Source organism: Pseudophryne corroboree, chromosome 3 (genome assembly GCF_028390025.1).
Source record: "Pseudophryne corroboree isolate aPseCor3 chromosome 3, aPseCor3.hap2, whole genome shotgun sequence".
Lineage (NCBI taxonomy): Eukaryota > Metazoa > Chordata > Amphibia > Anura > Myobatrachidae > Pseudophryne > Pseudophryne corroboree.
The window spans coordinates 265,502,373-265,516,241 of record NC_086446.1 but is presented as its reverse complement, the minus strand read 5'-3'; the positions used below and the strand labels follow the sequence as shown (position 1 = coordinate 265,516,241).

Below are 13,869 nucleotides of genomic sequence, written 5' to 3'. Positions count from 1 at the left end.
GGAATACCACTATAAAACGTGCTTTTCCCTTTATAGCTGCTGTTAGTATCAAAACTGCGCCAAATTAGTGCCCCCCTCTCTTTTTTACCCTTTTCTGTAGTGCAGGACTGCAGGGGAGAGTCAGGGAGACGTCCTTCCAGCGGAGCTGTGATGGAAAATGGCGCCCGTGTGCTGAGGAGATAGGCTCCGCCCCCTTCTCGGCGGCCTTTTCTCCCGCTTTTTGGTGAGTTCTGGCAGGGGTTAAAATACATCCATATAGCCCTGGGGGTTATATGTGGTGTATTTATGCCAGCCAAGGTGTTTACATTGCTGCTCAGGGCGCCCCCCCCTAGCGCCCTGCACCCTCAGTGACCGAAGTGTGAAGTGTGCCTGAGTAACAATGGCGCACAGCTGCAGTGCTGTGCGCTACCTTGTTGAAGACTGATGTCTGATAAGGGGTTGGATTAAGGATGCCGCACAAGACTAAGTGAAATTGAATAGATATGTAATTGATATATGTTTCCAGGAAAAACCGACGAACCAGAAAAACTTCCGGAATTGATCACCATCTACCATTGAACAAAAAAGGGTTCTTTTTTAGGTAGAAAAAAGACGGTGATTGTCGATGGTGCTCCCATGGGTCTATTACATAGGTAATAAAGAAAGGAGAGAAAGGAAAAAAGTGACCCTTGTTGGGAGCACTCCCTCTTGGAAACAACTGTAATAGAGATTGTGTATAACGTATTTGATATTAAAACATAACCTTTAATTCTTAATGAATAATATAAGAGTACACACAAAATATGTTTAAAAAATGATTAAATAATTTGAATCGTAAATTCGGGAATGCAACTGTGAACATATGGATGAAAAACCATATATATATATATATAAGGCAGACGTGCGGCACAAATTGCGGCAGAACCAAAGAATTTGCCCGCCAGGTGTTGATTACTACAGTAGGTGCAATAGCAAAGGTATTGCCATCAAACTAAACCTACAACACCAGGTATTCCTTAGTGGTCAACCACCTAAGTACTGACCAGGCCCAGCACCGTATTGCTTCCAAGATCGGACGAGATTGGGCATGTACGGTGTGGTATGGTAGTAGATTTAAAGTTAATGAGGCAAAGACCTGTAATGGGTATGCAGTTGTTAAATCCACCAAAGGCCTGGTTGTAAAAATGGGCAGATAGTCTCTTAAAAAAGAGACATATGTTTGACCATCATTGCACCAAAGTGTATTCCAAGTGTATAGGTATACAGAGGTTTTAAATCATATGGTCAATTGGTTTTGCCAAAAAGAGCCGCCTATACGTTGCTTATTTTTGTGCTATGCAACATTAATCCCAGAGGATTTTTCACATGTGGTAGGGCAATAGTGAACCCTTTTTATTCTGATGACATGCCAGCAAGATTTGAGAGATATCAAAGCATAAATGTGTTGCAAGTGTAACTACAACTGAAAAAGCAGAGATCCTGAGCAATCCACCATACTCCCCCTCCCCCTTCACACAGCGTATAGGGCAGGGAATGGAAATGCGCCAGAAACCATGTATTAAGCTAAAGAGACAGATTGACAGGAGTGAATGGGTAAGTAGGGAATAAATCTCTAGAGACGTGATCTCCACTATCCACACTAAGGCTAGCTAAATAATTAGAGCCTGAAATGTCAATTGCTGTCTTAATAACAATTTTGTTAAATATTTGTACTTGCAGTAAAAAAACACACAAATAATATTGTATATGCTGTATGTCCACAGTGAGTCAAATAAGAATTGAGAAACAGACTGTGAAAAAAACCTCAATTGCCAAAGCGGAAAGTAAATTGTTGTTGATTGTATGTAATTTCATCAGCAACAGAGTGACACAAAGTGTCAAAAATGTTTCTTTCTATATTGGTAGCACCTAAAAGCAACAGTTTGTAATATGCAATGAAAAAAATGCCTTATTATAGAAACGGCATAGATTTGCCTGAGAAAGACCGATGCACACGGTGTTTGATTACAGTTGTGCGTGGCTGGAGAGCGGGAGACAGAGTAAGAGTGCAGGATATATGGAGAAATACTTGCAACAGCCTGTGCGTGTGTCCTGCTCGTTTAATGCCGCTGACAGCTCGGCTTAACGAGCTGTGTGTCTTTGCGGCTCCCCTGGTCTCCTCTCCTGCCGGTCTCCTGGTCACGTGAGCGCACTCACCGTGACCACGTTCACCTCCCAACGTACGTTTCACAGAAAGCTTGTTCACGGGTAGTGTGAACGTGAGGAGTACAGACCTGGATTTTATTCTAATGGAATGATTGTTAATTGGTTACACCAGGTGGTGATTGCGATGTAGAGGTCTGACTGCACGTAATGAGCTTGATAGGAAAAAAGGCTGAATAGATATGCTGCACAATGTAAAACTCCAATCGATTATTAATAAAGTGTTACCTGCAATGTATATGTGAATGATATCTTTAAAAATGAATTTAATTGGAATAAATAATGATATCATTAGTTGGTTTAAAAAAAGGGGGGGGGGGGGGGTTGTATGTGAGTGCTAACACGCATGTATGGATTATGTAGAAAAAAAGGGATGAATGATTAATGTCAGTATAAACCGTGTTGAATTATGAATTGGGAGTGTAGTAATTGGATTGGGAATGTGAATGTGATGGGAGGGAAGGAGAAGGGGGGAGGGGGGGGGGGGGGGGAAGGGGGAAGAGGGAGGAAAGAGGGGGGGGGGAAGGGGGGGGAGGAGTTTTAGATGAAAGAAAGAAAAATAAATATAGATGTGAAAATAAAAATAAATATAAAAATAATAATAAATAAAAATAAATTAGAATATATAAAAATAAATATAAAGATAGGAATAAATATAAATATGAAAATAAATATATAAAAAATATTATATAAAATAAAATAAAAATAAATATATTAATAAATATAAATGAAAATAAATAAATGTAAAAATAATAACTAAAAATAAATAAAAATAAATATAAAAAAAAAAAAAAAAAAAAGACTGATGTCTTCTGCCGCCGATTTTCCAGACCTCTTCTTGCTTCTGGCTCTGTAAGGGGGCCGGCGGCGCGGCTCTGGGACCGAGCTCCGAGGCTGGGCCTGTGTTCAGTCCCTCTGGAGCTAATGGTGTCCAGTAGCCTAAGAAGCCCAAGCTGGCTGCAAGCAGGCAGGTTCGCTTCTTCTCCCCTTAGTCCCTCGATGCAGTGAGCCTGTTGCCAGCAGGTCTCACTGAAAATAAAAAACCTAAAACTAAACTTTCACTAAGAAGCTCAGGAGAGCCCCTAGTGTGCACCCTTCTCGGCCGGGCACAAAAATCTAACTGAGGCTTGGAGGAGGGTCATAGGGGGAGGAGCCAGTGCACACCAGGTAGTCCTAAAGCTTTACTTTTGTGCCCAGTCTCCTGCGGAGCCGCTATTCCCCATGGTCCTTACGGAGTTCCCAGCATCCACTAGGACGTCAGAGAAAAAATGTTAAAAATAAAACTACAACGAGTTTGATTGAATTGTGGATAGTGGAGACAAGGTAATATGTATTGGGGAACTTAGTTTAGAAAGTAGTTTGACTAGGTCGGATAACTCCTTGGCTTTCTCCTCCGGGAGAAACACCTTTTTCTGTACTGTGTCCAGAATCATCCCTAGGAACAGCAGACGTGTCGTCGGAATCGGCTGCGATTTTGGAATATTTAGAATCCATCCGTGCTGTCGTAGTACTACTTGAGATAGTGCTACTCCGACCTCTAACTGTTCTCTGGACCTTGCCCTTATCAGGAGATCGTCCAAGTAAGGGATAATTAAGACGCCTTTTCTTCGAAGAAGAATCATCATTTCGGCCATTACCTTGGTAAAGACCCGTGGTGCCGTGGACAATCCAAACGGCAGCGTCTGAAACTGATAATGACAGTTTTGTACCACAAACCTGAGGTACCCTTGGTGAGAAGGGTAGATTGGGACATGGAGATAAGCATCTTTGATGTCCAGAGACACCATATAGTCCCCTTCTTCCAGGTTCGCTATCACTGCTCTGAGTGACTCCATCTTGAATTTGAACCTTTTTATGTAAGTGTTCAAGGATTTTAGATTTAAAATTGGTCTCACCGTCCGGCTTCGGTACCACAAACAGCGTGGAATAATACCCCTTTCCCTGTTGTAGGAGGGGTACCTTGATTATCACCTGCTGGGAATACAGCTTGTGAATAGCTTCCACTACCGCCTCCCTGTCGGAGGGAGACGTTGGTAGAGCAGACTTCAGGAACCGGCGAGGGGGAGACGTCTCGAATTCCAATTTGTACCCCTGTGATACTACCTGCAGGATCCAGGGGTCCACTTGCGAGTGAGCCCACTGCGCGCTGAAATTCTTGAGACGGCCCCCCACCGTGCCTGAGTCCGCTTGTACGGCCCCAGCGTCATGCTGAAGACTTGGCAGAAGCGGGGGAGGGCTTCTGCTCCTGGGAAGAGGCTGCCTGGTGCAGTCTTTTTCCCCTTCCTCTGCCCCGGGGCAGAAATGAGTGGCCTTTTGCCCGCTTGCCCTTATGGGAACGAAAGGACTGAGTTTGAAAAGACGGTGTATTTTTCTGCTGAGAGGTGACCTGGGGTAAAAAGGTGGATTTTCCAGCCGTTGCTGTGGCCACCAGGTCCGATAGACCGACCCCAAATAACTCCTCCCCTTTATACGGCAATACTTCCATCACCTGACCACTGTCGCGTCCATAACGCTCTTCTGGCAGAAATGGACATCGCACTCACTCTAGATGCCAAGGTGCAAATATCCCTCTGTGCATCTCGCATATATAGTAATGCATCCTTTAAATGCTCTATAGTTAATAATATACTGTCCCTATCCAGGGTATCAATATTTTCAGTCAGGGAATCCGACCAAGCCACTCCAGCACTGCACATCCAGGCTGAGGCGATTGCTGGTCGCAGTATAACACCAGTATGTGTGTATATACCTTTTAGGATATTTTTCAGCCTTCTATCAGCTGGTTCCTTAAGTGCGGCCGTATCGGGAGACGGTAACGCCACTTGTTTTGATAAGCGTGTGAGCGCCTTATCTACCCTAGGGGGTGTTTCCCAACGCGCCCTAACCTCTGGCGGGAAAGGGTATAGTGCCAATAATTTATTAGAAATCAGCAGTTTTTTATCGGGGGAAAACCACGCTTTATCACACACCTCATTTAATTCATCTGATTCAGGAAAAACTACTGGTAGTTTTTTCACACCCCACATAATACCCTTTTTTGTGGTACTTGTAGTGTTAGAAATATTCAATGCCTCCTTCATTGCCGTGATCATGTAACGTGTGGCCCTACTGGACATTACGTTTGTCTCCTCACCGTCGACACTGGATTCAGTATCCGTGTCTGTGTCGACCATCTGAGGTAACGGGCGTTTTAGCGCCCCCGACGGTGTCTGAGACGCCTGAACAGGCACTAATTGATTTGCCGGCTGTCTCATGTCGTCAACAGTTTTTTGCAAAGTGCTGACATTGTCACGTAATTCTTTAAATACGACCATCCAGTCAGGTGTCGACTCCCTAGGGGGTGACATCACTAACACAGGCAATTGCTCTGCTTCCACATCATTTTCCTCCTCATACATGTCGACACAATCGTACCGACACCCAGCACACACACAGGGAATGCTCTGAAAGAGGACAGGACCCCACGAGCCCTTTGGGGAGACAGAGGGAAGAGTTTGCCAGCACACACCAGAGCGCTATATATATATTATATATATATATATATATATATATATATATATATATATATATATACACACAGGGATAACCTTATGTAAGTGTTACTCCCTTTATAGCTGCTGTTTTATATTAGCTGCCAATAGTGCTCCCCCTCTCTTGTTTTACCCTGATTCTGTAGCAGGACTGCAGGGGAGAGTCTGGGAGCCTTCCTTCCAGCGGAACGGTGAGGGAAAATGGCGCTTGTGTGCTGAGGAGATAGGCTCCGCCCCCTTCACGGCGGCCTTTTCTCCCGCTTTTTTTAGGAAAACTGGCAGGGGTGAAATGCATCCCTATAGCCCAGGAGCTATATGTGATGTATTTCTTTAGACATATAAGGTTTAAACATGTTTTATTGCGTCTCAGGGCGCTCCCCCCCAGCGCCCTGCACCCTCAGTGACCGGAGTGTGAAGTGTGCTGAGAGCAATGGCGCACAGCTGCAGTGCTGTGCGCTACCTTATCTGAAGACAGGAACGTCTTCTGCCGCCGATTTCTCCGGACCTCTTCGCTCTTCTGGCTCTGTAAGGGGGCCGGCGGCGCGGCTCCGGGACCCATCCAGGCTGAACCTGCGATCGTCCTTCTGGAGCTAATGTCCAGTAGCCAAGAAGCCCAATCCACTCTGCACGCAGGTGAGTTCGCTTCTTCTCCCCTTAGTCCCACGATGCAGTGAGCCTGTTGCCAGCAGGATTCACTGAAAATAAAAAACCTATTTAAACTTTTACTTCTAAGCAGCTCAGGAGAGCCACCTAGCATGCACCCTTCTCGTTCGGGCACAAAAATCTAACTGAGGCTTGGAGGAGGGTCATAGGGGGAGGAGCCAGTGCACACCAACTAGTCTAAAGCTTTTACTTTTTGTGCCCAGTCTCCTGCGGAGCCGCTATTCCCCATGGTCCTTACGGAAGTCCCAGCATCCACTAGGACGTCAGAGAAAAGATAATAGCGTTTTGTTCTTACCTTCCTACCTTCCGGTTTCCACCCCAGCACTCCTACAGCGTAGCGTAACAGACGCTTATCTAGTCAGCACCACTGTATCCCTCACCACCAATACGGATACGAAGGGATACTGCGTTCCTGCCCTTTGCTGACAGATAAAGTCTGTGTTCGCTAGTGCGGATATGTGGAGGACGGACGAGGCCCCAATTGATAAAGCCGATTGTATACCTTAGAACACGGGCTATTTACTAATATCGTGAAGCCGTAATGGCCGCTGTCCCTCGTGCACGTGCTACGCACTTCGTACGCTATTTGCGTACAAAGACCTCGCACGTGGTACGCAAGTTACGTACACACGCTGTGCTGTGAGTATGGAATACACACAGCGAGCGTACACACAGATAATAACCTTTTAAACCTTACACAGAGTATGCTTATACTGTAAATCTTAGTGTTGAGATACTGCAATGATATAACACTGTTTAACCTTGGTCTGTAAGCTAGCTGTTTGAGCGATTGAGATGCTCAGCAACCCTTAATAACAAATGGTGAGACACACTCCTTGCTAAGGTTCCAACACCTTTACTAACAATATTTAGCTAAGTAAAAGGGAAAAAAACAGTTAACAGTTCATACACTACAGGCTAACATTAAAATCTAACAGAATAACTAAACAGAAATATACACAATAGCGAACGATCGCAAACACAAATACATCGACTAAGAATGAATGGTTAACATTAAAACGGGTAAAAAAGTGGCCACAGAGAAACATACCATACGGGGAACACTCGCTAGCGCAACCGGATCCAGTCCTCCAATTATCAGAGATAAATGTTGATGAGAGAGAGTACTGGCCGGTCTGGGGACACACAACATACTTATATACACACACACACACACACAACATACAGTGTACTACAAAGGGCCCTACAATCTTATTGTTCATTGGACACAGGAATGTCCCTCCGCATTATAACAAAAGGTCATAGGTTAGTTTGAACAGGTGGGCTGTGACTATATCAAACTGCTCAGGTGGGAGGGAATCTCAGAATTCCCGCCGCATGGATAATGAACCGCAAATATAGTAAATGTCCAGAAACTACTAATAGACATAACTATACGCAGGAGCGATTAATCTTTACCTAACCAGCACCGGATTGTTCCTAATAAAATATTCTTTAGTTAGGTACCAAACACCACTGCTCAAACCCTGTCTGACCCTTCGTATCATGCAAAGAGGAATTCCTCTGTCCAGCGACCAGTTACATTAAACAAACTTACAGTCATTATTAAGGGGAACATTATCTATTAAACATACTATTTGGTTTTATTATTTAACGATTGAGTCGCCCGCTAGACGCACACAAACTCTACCGTAAATGCACATACCACACGCTCGAGCGCATGGCCGAGGAGGCGCCATCACGCAGCTGCGAGTATCCGCACGCACGGGAGAGAATGTGCACGTGCAGCGGGCAAGCGCATGAGGTGAATATATGGCAACGTGTAGCATGATATTTTTCCGACTTTGACAGGACAGAAGCAGCATAATGTAGGGACCGAAGCAGCATGGTGTAGGGACAGAGGCAGCAGGGAGTAGGGACAGAGGCAGCATGGAGTAGGGACAGAGGCAGCAGGGAGTAGGGACAGAGGCAGCAGGGAGTAGGGACATGGAGTAGGGACAGAGACAGCATGGAGTAGGGACAGAGGCAGCATGGAGTAGGGACAGAGGCAGCATGGAGTAGGGACATGGAATAGGTCCAGAGGTAGCATGGTGTAGGGACAGAAGCAGCATGGTGTAGGGACAGAAGCAGCATGCAGTAGGGACAGAAGTAGCATGGAGTAGGGACAGAAGCAGCATGGAGTAGGGACATGGAATAGGTCTAGAGGTAGCATGGTGTAGGGACAGAGGTAGCATGGTGTAGGGACAGAGGTAGCATGGTGTAGGGACAGAAGCAGCATGGTGTAGGGACCGAAGCAGCATGGTGTAGGGACCGAAGCAGCATGGTGTAGGGACCGAAGCAGCATGGTGTAGGGACCGAAGCAGCATGGTGTAGGGACATGGTGTAGGGACAGAGGCAGCAGGGAGTAGGGACAGAGGCAGCATGGAGTAGGGACATGGTGTAGGGAGAGAGGCAGCATGGTGTAGGGACAGAGGCAGCAGGGAGTAGGGACAGAGGCAGCAGGGAGTAGGGACAGAGGCAGCAGGGAGTAGGGACAGAGGCAGCAGGGAGTAGGGACAGAGGCAGCAGGGAGAAGGGACAGAGGCAGCAGGGAGTAGGGACAGAGGCAGCAGGGAGTAGGGACAGAGGCAGCAGGGACAGAGGCAGCAGGGAGTAGGGACAGAGGCAGCATGGTGTAGGGACAGAGGCAGCATGGTGTAGGGACAGAGGCAGCATGGTGTAGGGACATGGAATAGGTCCAGAGGTAGCATAGTGTAGGGACAGAGGTAGCATGGTGTAGGGACAGAAGCAGCATGGAGTAGGGACATGGAATAGGTCCAGAGGTAGCATGGTGTAGGGACAGAGGCAGCATGGTGTAGGGACAGAAGCAGCATGCAGTAGGGACATGGAATAGGTCCAGAGGTAGCATGGTGTAGGGACAGAGGTAGCATGGTGTAGGGACCGAAGCAGCATGGTGTAGGGACATGGTGTAGGGACAGAGGCAGCAGGGAGTAGGGACAGAGGCAGCATGGAGTAGGGACATGGTGTAGGGACAGAGGCAGCATGGTGTAGGGACAGAGGCAGCAGGGAGTAGGGACAGAGGCAGCAGGGAGTAGGGACAGAGGCAGCAGGGAGTAGGGACAGAGGCAGCAGGGAGTAGGGACATGGTGTAGGGACAGAGGCAGCATGGTGTAGGGACAGAGGCAGCAGGGACCGAAGCAGCATGGCGTAGGGACCGAAGCAGCATGGCGTAGGGACAGAGGCAGCAGGGAGTAGGGACAGAGGCAGCAGGGAGTAGGGACAGAGGCAGCAGGGAGTAGAGGCAGCAGGGAGCAGGGACAGAGGCAGCATGGTGTAGGGACAGAGGCAGCATGGTGTAGGGACAGAGGCAGCATGGTGTAGGGAAGGAGGCAGCATGGTGTAGGGAAGGAGGCAGCATGGTGTAGGGAAGGAGGCAGCATGGAGTAGGGACAGAGGCAGCATGAAGTAGGGACAGAGGCAGCATGGAGTAGGGACAGAGGCAGCATGGAGTAGGGACAGAGGCAGCATGGAGTAGGGACAGAGGCAGCATGGAGTAGGGACAGAGGCAGCATGGAGTAGGGACAGAGGCAGCATGGTGTAGGGACAGAGGCAGCATGGTGTAGGGACAGAGGCAGCATGGTGTAGGGACAGAGGCAGCATGGTGTAGGGACAGAGGCAGCATGGTGTAGGGACAGAGGCAGCATGGTGTAGGGACAGAGGCAGCATGGTGTAGGGACAGAGGCAGCATGGTGTAGGGACAGAGGCAGCATGGAGTAGGGACAGAGGCAGCATGGAGTAGGGACAGAGGCAGCATGGAGTAGGGACAGAGGCAGCATGGAGTAGGGACAGAGGCAGCATGGTGTAGGGACAGAGGCAGCATGGTGTAGGGACAGAGGCAGCATGGTGTAGGGACAGAGGCAGCATGGTGTAGGGACAGAGGCAGCATGGTGTAGGGACAGAGGCAGCATGGTGTAGGGACAGAGGCAGCATGGTGTAGGGACAGAGGCAGCATGGTGTAGGGACAGAGGCAGCATGGTGTAGGGACAGAGGCAGCATGGTGTAGGGACAGAGGCAGCATGGTGTAGGGACAGAGGTAGCATGGTGTAGGGACAGAAGCAGCATGCAGTAGGGACAGTAGCAGCATGGAGTAGGGACATGGAATAGGTCCAGAGGTAGCATGGTGTAGGGACAGAGGTAGCATGGCGTAGGGACCGAAGCAGCATGGCGTAGGGACAGAGGCAGCAGGGAGTAGGGACAGAGGCAGCAGGGAGTAGGGACAGAGGCAGCAGGGAGTAGGGACAGAGGCAGCAGGGACAGAGGCAGCAGGGAGTAGGGACAGAGGCAGCATGGAGTAGGGACAGAGGCAGCATGGAGTAGGGACAGAGGCAGCATGGAGTAGGGACAGAGGCAGCATGGAGTAGGGACAGAGGCAGCATGGAGTAGGGACATGGAGTAGGGACAGAGGCAGCATGGAGTAGGGACAGAGGCAGCATGGAGTAGGGACAGAAGCAGCATGGTGTAGGGACCGAAGCAGCATGGTGTAGGGACCGAAGCAGCAGGGAGTAGGGACCGAAGCAGCAGGGAGTAGGGACCGAAGCAGCAGGGAGTAGGGACATGGTGTAGGGACAGAGGCAGCAGGGAGTAGGGACAGAGGCAGCATGGAGTAGGGACATGGAATAGGTCAAGAGGTAGCAGGGAGTAGGGACAGAGGCAGCATGGTGTAGGGACAGAGGCAGCATGGTGTAGGGACAGAGGCAGCATGGTGTAGGGACAGAGGCAGCATGCAGTAGGGACATGGAATAGGTCCAGAAGTAGCATGGTGTAGGGACAAAGGTAGCATGATGTAGGGATAGAAGCAGCATGGCGTAGGGACCGAAGCAGCATGGCGTAGGGACCGAAGCAGCATGGCGTAGGGACAGAGGCAGCAGGGAGTAGGGACAGAGGCAGCAGGGAGTAGGGACAGAGGCAGCAGGGAGTAGGGACAGAGGCAGCAGGGAGTAGGGACAGAGGCAGCAGGGAGTAGGGACAGAGGCAGCAGGGAGTAGGGACAGAGGCAGCAGGGAGTAGGGACAGAGGCAGCAGGGAGTAGGGACAGAGGCAGCAGGGAGTAGGGACAGAGGCAGCAGGGAGTAGGGACAGAGGCAGCAGGGAGTAGGGACAGAGGCAGCAGGGAGTAGGGACAGAGGCAGCAGGGACAGAGGCAGCATGGTGTAGGGACAGAGGCAGCATGGTGTAGGGACAGAGGCAGCATGGTGTAGGGACAGAGGCAGCATGGTGTAGGGACATGGAATAGGTCCAGAGGTAGCATGGTGTAGGGACAGAAGCAGCATGGAGTAGGGACATGGAATAGGTCCAGAGGCAGCATGGTGTAGGGACAGAAGCAGCATGCAGTAGGGACATGGAATAGGTCCAGAGGTAGCATGGTGTAGGGACAGAGGTAGCATGGTGTAGGGACAGAGGCAGCATGGTGTAGGGACAGAGGCAGCATGGTGTAGGGACAGAGGCAGCATGGTGTAGGGACAGAGGCAGCATGGTGTAGGGACAGAGGCAGCATGGTGTAGGGACAGAGGCAGCATGGAGTAGGGACAGAGGCAGCATGGAGTAGGGACAGAGGCAGCATGGAGTAGGGACAGAGGCAGCATGGAGTAGGGACAGAGGCAGCATGGAGTAGGGACAGAGGCAGCATGGAGTAGGGACAGAGGCAGCATGGAGTAGGGACAGAGGCAGCATGGAGTAGGGACAGAGGCAGCATGGAGTAGGGACAGAGGCAGCATGGAGTAGGGACAGAGGCAGCATGGAGTAGGGACAGAGGCAGCATGGAGTAGGGACAGAGGCAGCATGGAGTAGGGACAGAGGCAGCATGGTGTAGGGACAGAGGCAGCATGGTGTAGGGACAGAGGCAGCATGGTGTAGGGACAGAGGCAGCATGGTGTAGGGACAGAGGCAGCATGGTGTAGGGACAGAGGCAGCATGGTGTAGGGACAGAGGCAGCATGGAGTAGGGACAGAGGCAGCATGGAGTAGGGACAGAGGCAGCATGGAGTAGGGACAGAGGCAGCATGGTGTAGGGACAGAGGCAGCATGGTGTAGGGACAGAGGTAGCATGGTGTAGGGACAGAAGCAGCATGCAGTAGGGACAGTAGCAGCATGGAGTAGGGACATGGAATAGGTCCAGAGGTAGCATGGTGTAGGGACAGAGGTAGCATGGCGTAGGGACCGAAGCAGCATGGCGTAGGGACCGAAGCAGCAGGGAGTAGGGACCGAAGCAGCAGGGAGTAGGGACAGAGGCAGCAGGGAGTAGGGACAGAGGCAGCAGGGAGTAGGGACAGAGGCAGCAGGGACAGAGGCAGCATGTAGTAGGGACAGAGGCAGCATGGAGTAGGGACAGAGGCAGCATGGAGTAGGGACATGGAGTAGGGACAGAGGCAGCATGGAGTAGGGACAGAGGCAGCATGGAGTAGGGACAGAGGCAGCATGGAGTAGGGACCGAAGCAGCATGGTGTAGGGACCGAAGCAGCAGGGAGTAGGGACATGGTGTAGGGACAGAGGCAGCAGGGAGTAGGGACAGAGGCAGCATGGAGTAGGGACATGGTGTAGGGACAGAGGCAGCATGGAGTAGGGACAGAGGCAGCAGGGAGTAGGGACAGAGGCAGCAGGGAGTAGGGACAGAGGCAGCAGGGAGTAGGGACAGAGGCAGCAGGGAGTAGGGACAGAGGCAGCAGGGAGTAGGGACAGAGGCAGCAGGGAGTAGGGACAGAGGCAGCAGGGAGTAGGGACAGAGGCAGCAGGGAGTAGGGACCGAGGCAGCAGGGAGTAGGGACCGAAGCAGCAGGGAGTAGGGACCGAAGCAGCAGGGAGTAGGGACAGAGGCAGCAGGGAGTAGGGACAGAGGCAGCAGGGAGTAGGGACAGAGGCAGCAGGGAGTAGGGACAGAGGCAGCAGGGAGTAGGGACAGAGGCAGCAGGGAGTAGGGACAGAGGCAGCAGGGAGTAGGGACAGAGGCAGCAGGGAGTAGGGACAGAGGCAGCATGGAGTAGGGACAGAGGCAGCATGGTGTAGGGACCGAGGCAGCATGGTGTAGGGACCGAAGCAGCATGGTGTAGGGACCGAAGCAGCATGGTGTAGGGACCGAAGCAGCAGGGAGTAGGGACATGGTGTAGGGACAGAGGCAGCAGGGAGTAGGGACAGAGGCAGCATGGAGTAGGGACATGGAATAGGTCCAGAGGTAGCAGGGAGTAGGGACAGAGGCAGCAGGGAGTAGGGACAGAGGAAGCATGGTGTAGGGACAGAGGCAGCATGGTGTAGGGACAGAGGTAGCATGGTGTAGGGACAGAGGCAGCATGCAGTAGGGACAGAAGCAGCATGCAGTAGGGACAGAAGCAGCATGCAGTAGGGACATGGAATAGGTCCAGAGGTAGCATGGTGTAGGGACAGAGGTAGCATGATGTAGGGATAGAAGCAGCATGGTGTAGGGACAGAGGCAGCAGGGAGTAGGGACAGAGGCAGCAGGGAGTAGGGACAGAGGCAGCAGGGAG

The 13,869-nt window shown here is 50.6% G+C and overlaps 1 pseudogene; it reads right to left on the bottom strand.

Annotated features, from left to right (window-relative positions):
• Positions 1-973: 973 nt before the first annotated feature.
• On the bottom strand, positions 974-1,092 carry LOC134895870 (5S ribosomal RNA; annotated as a pseudogene).
• Between the last annotated feature and the right edge of the window lie 12,777 nt (positions 1,093-13,869).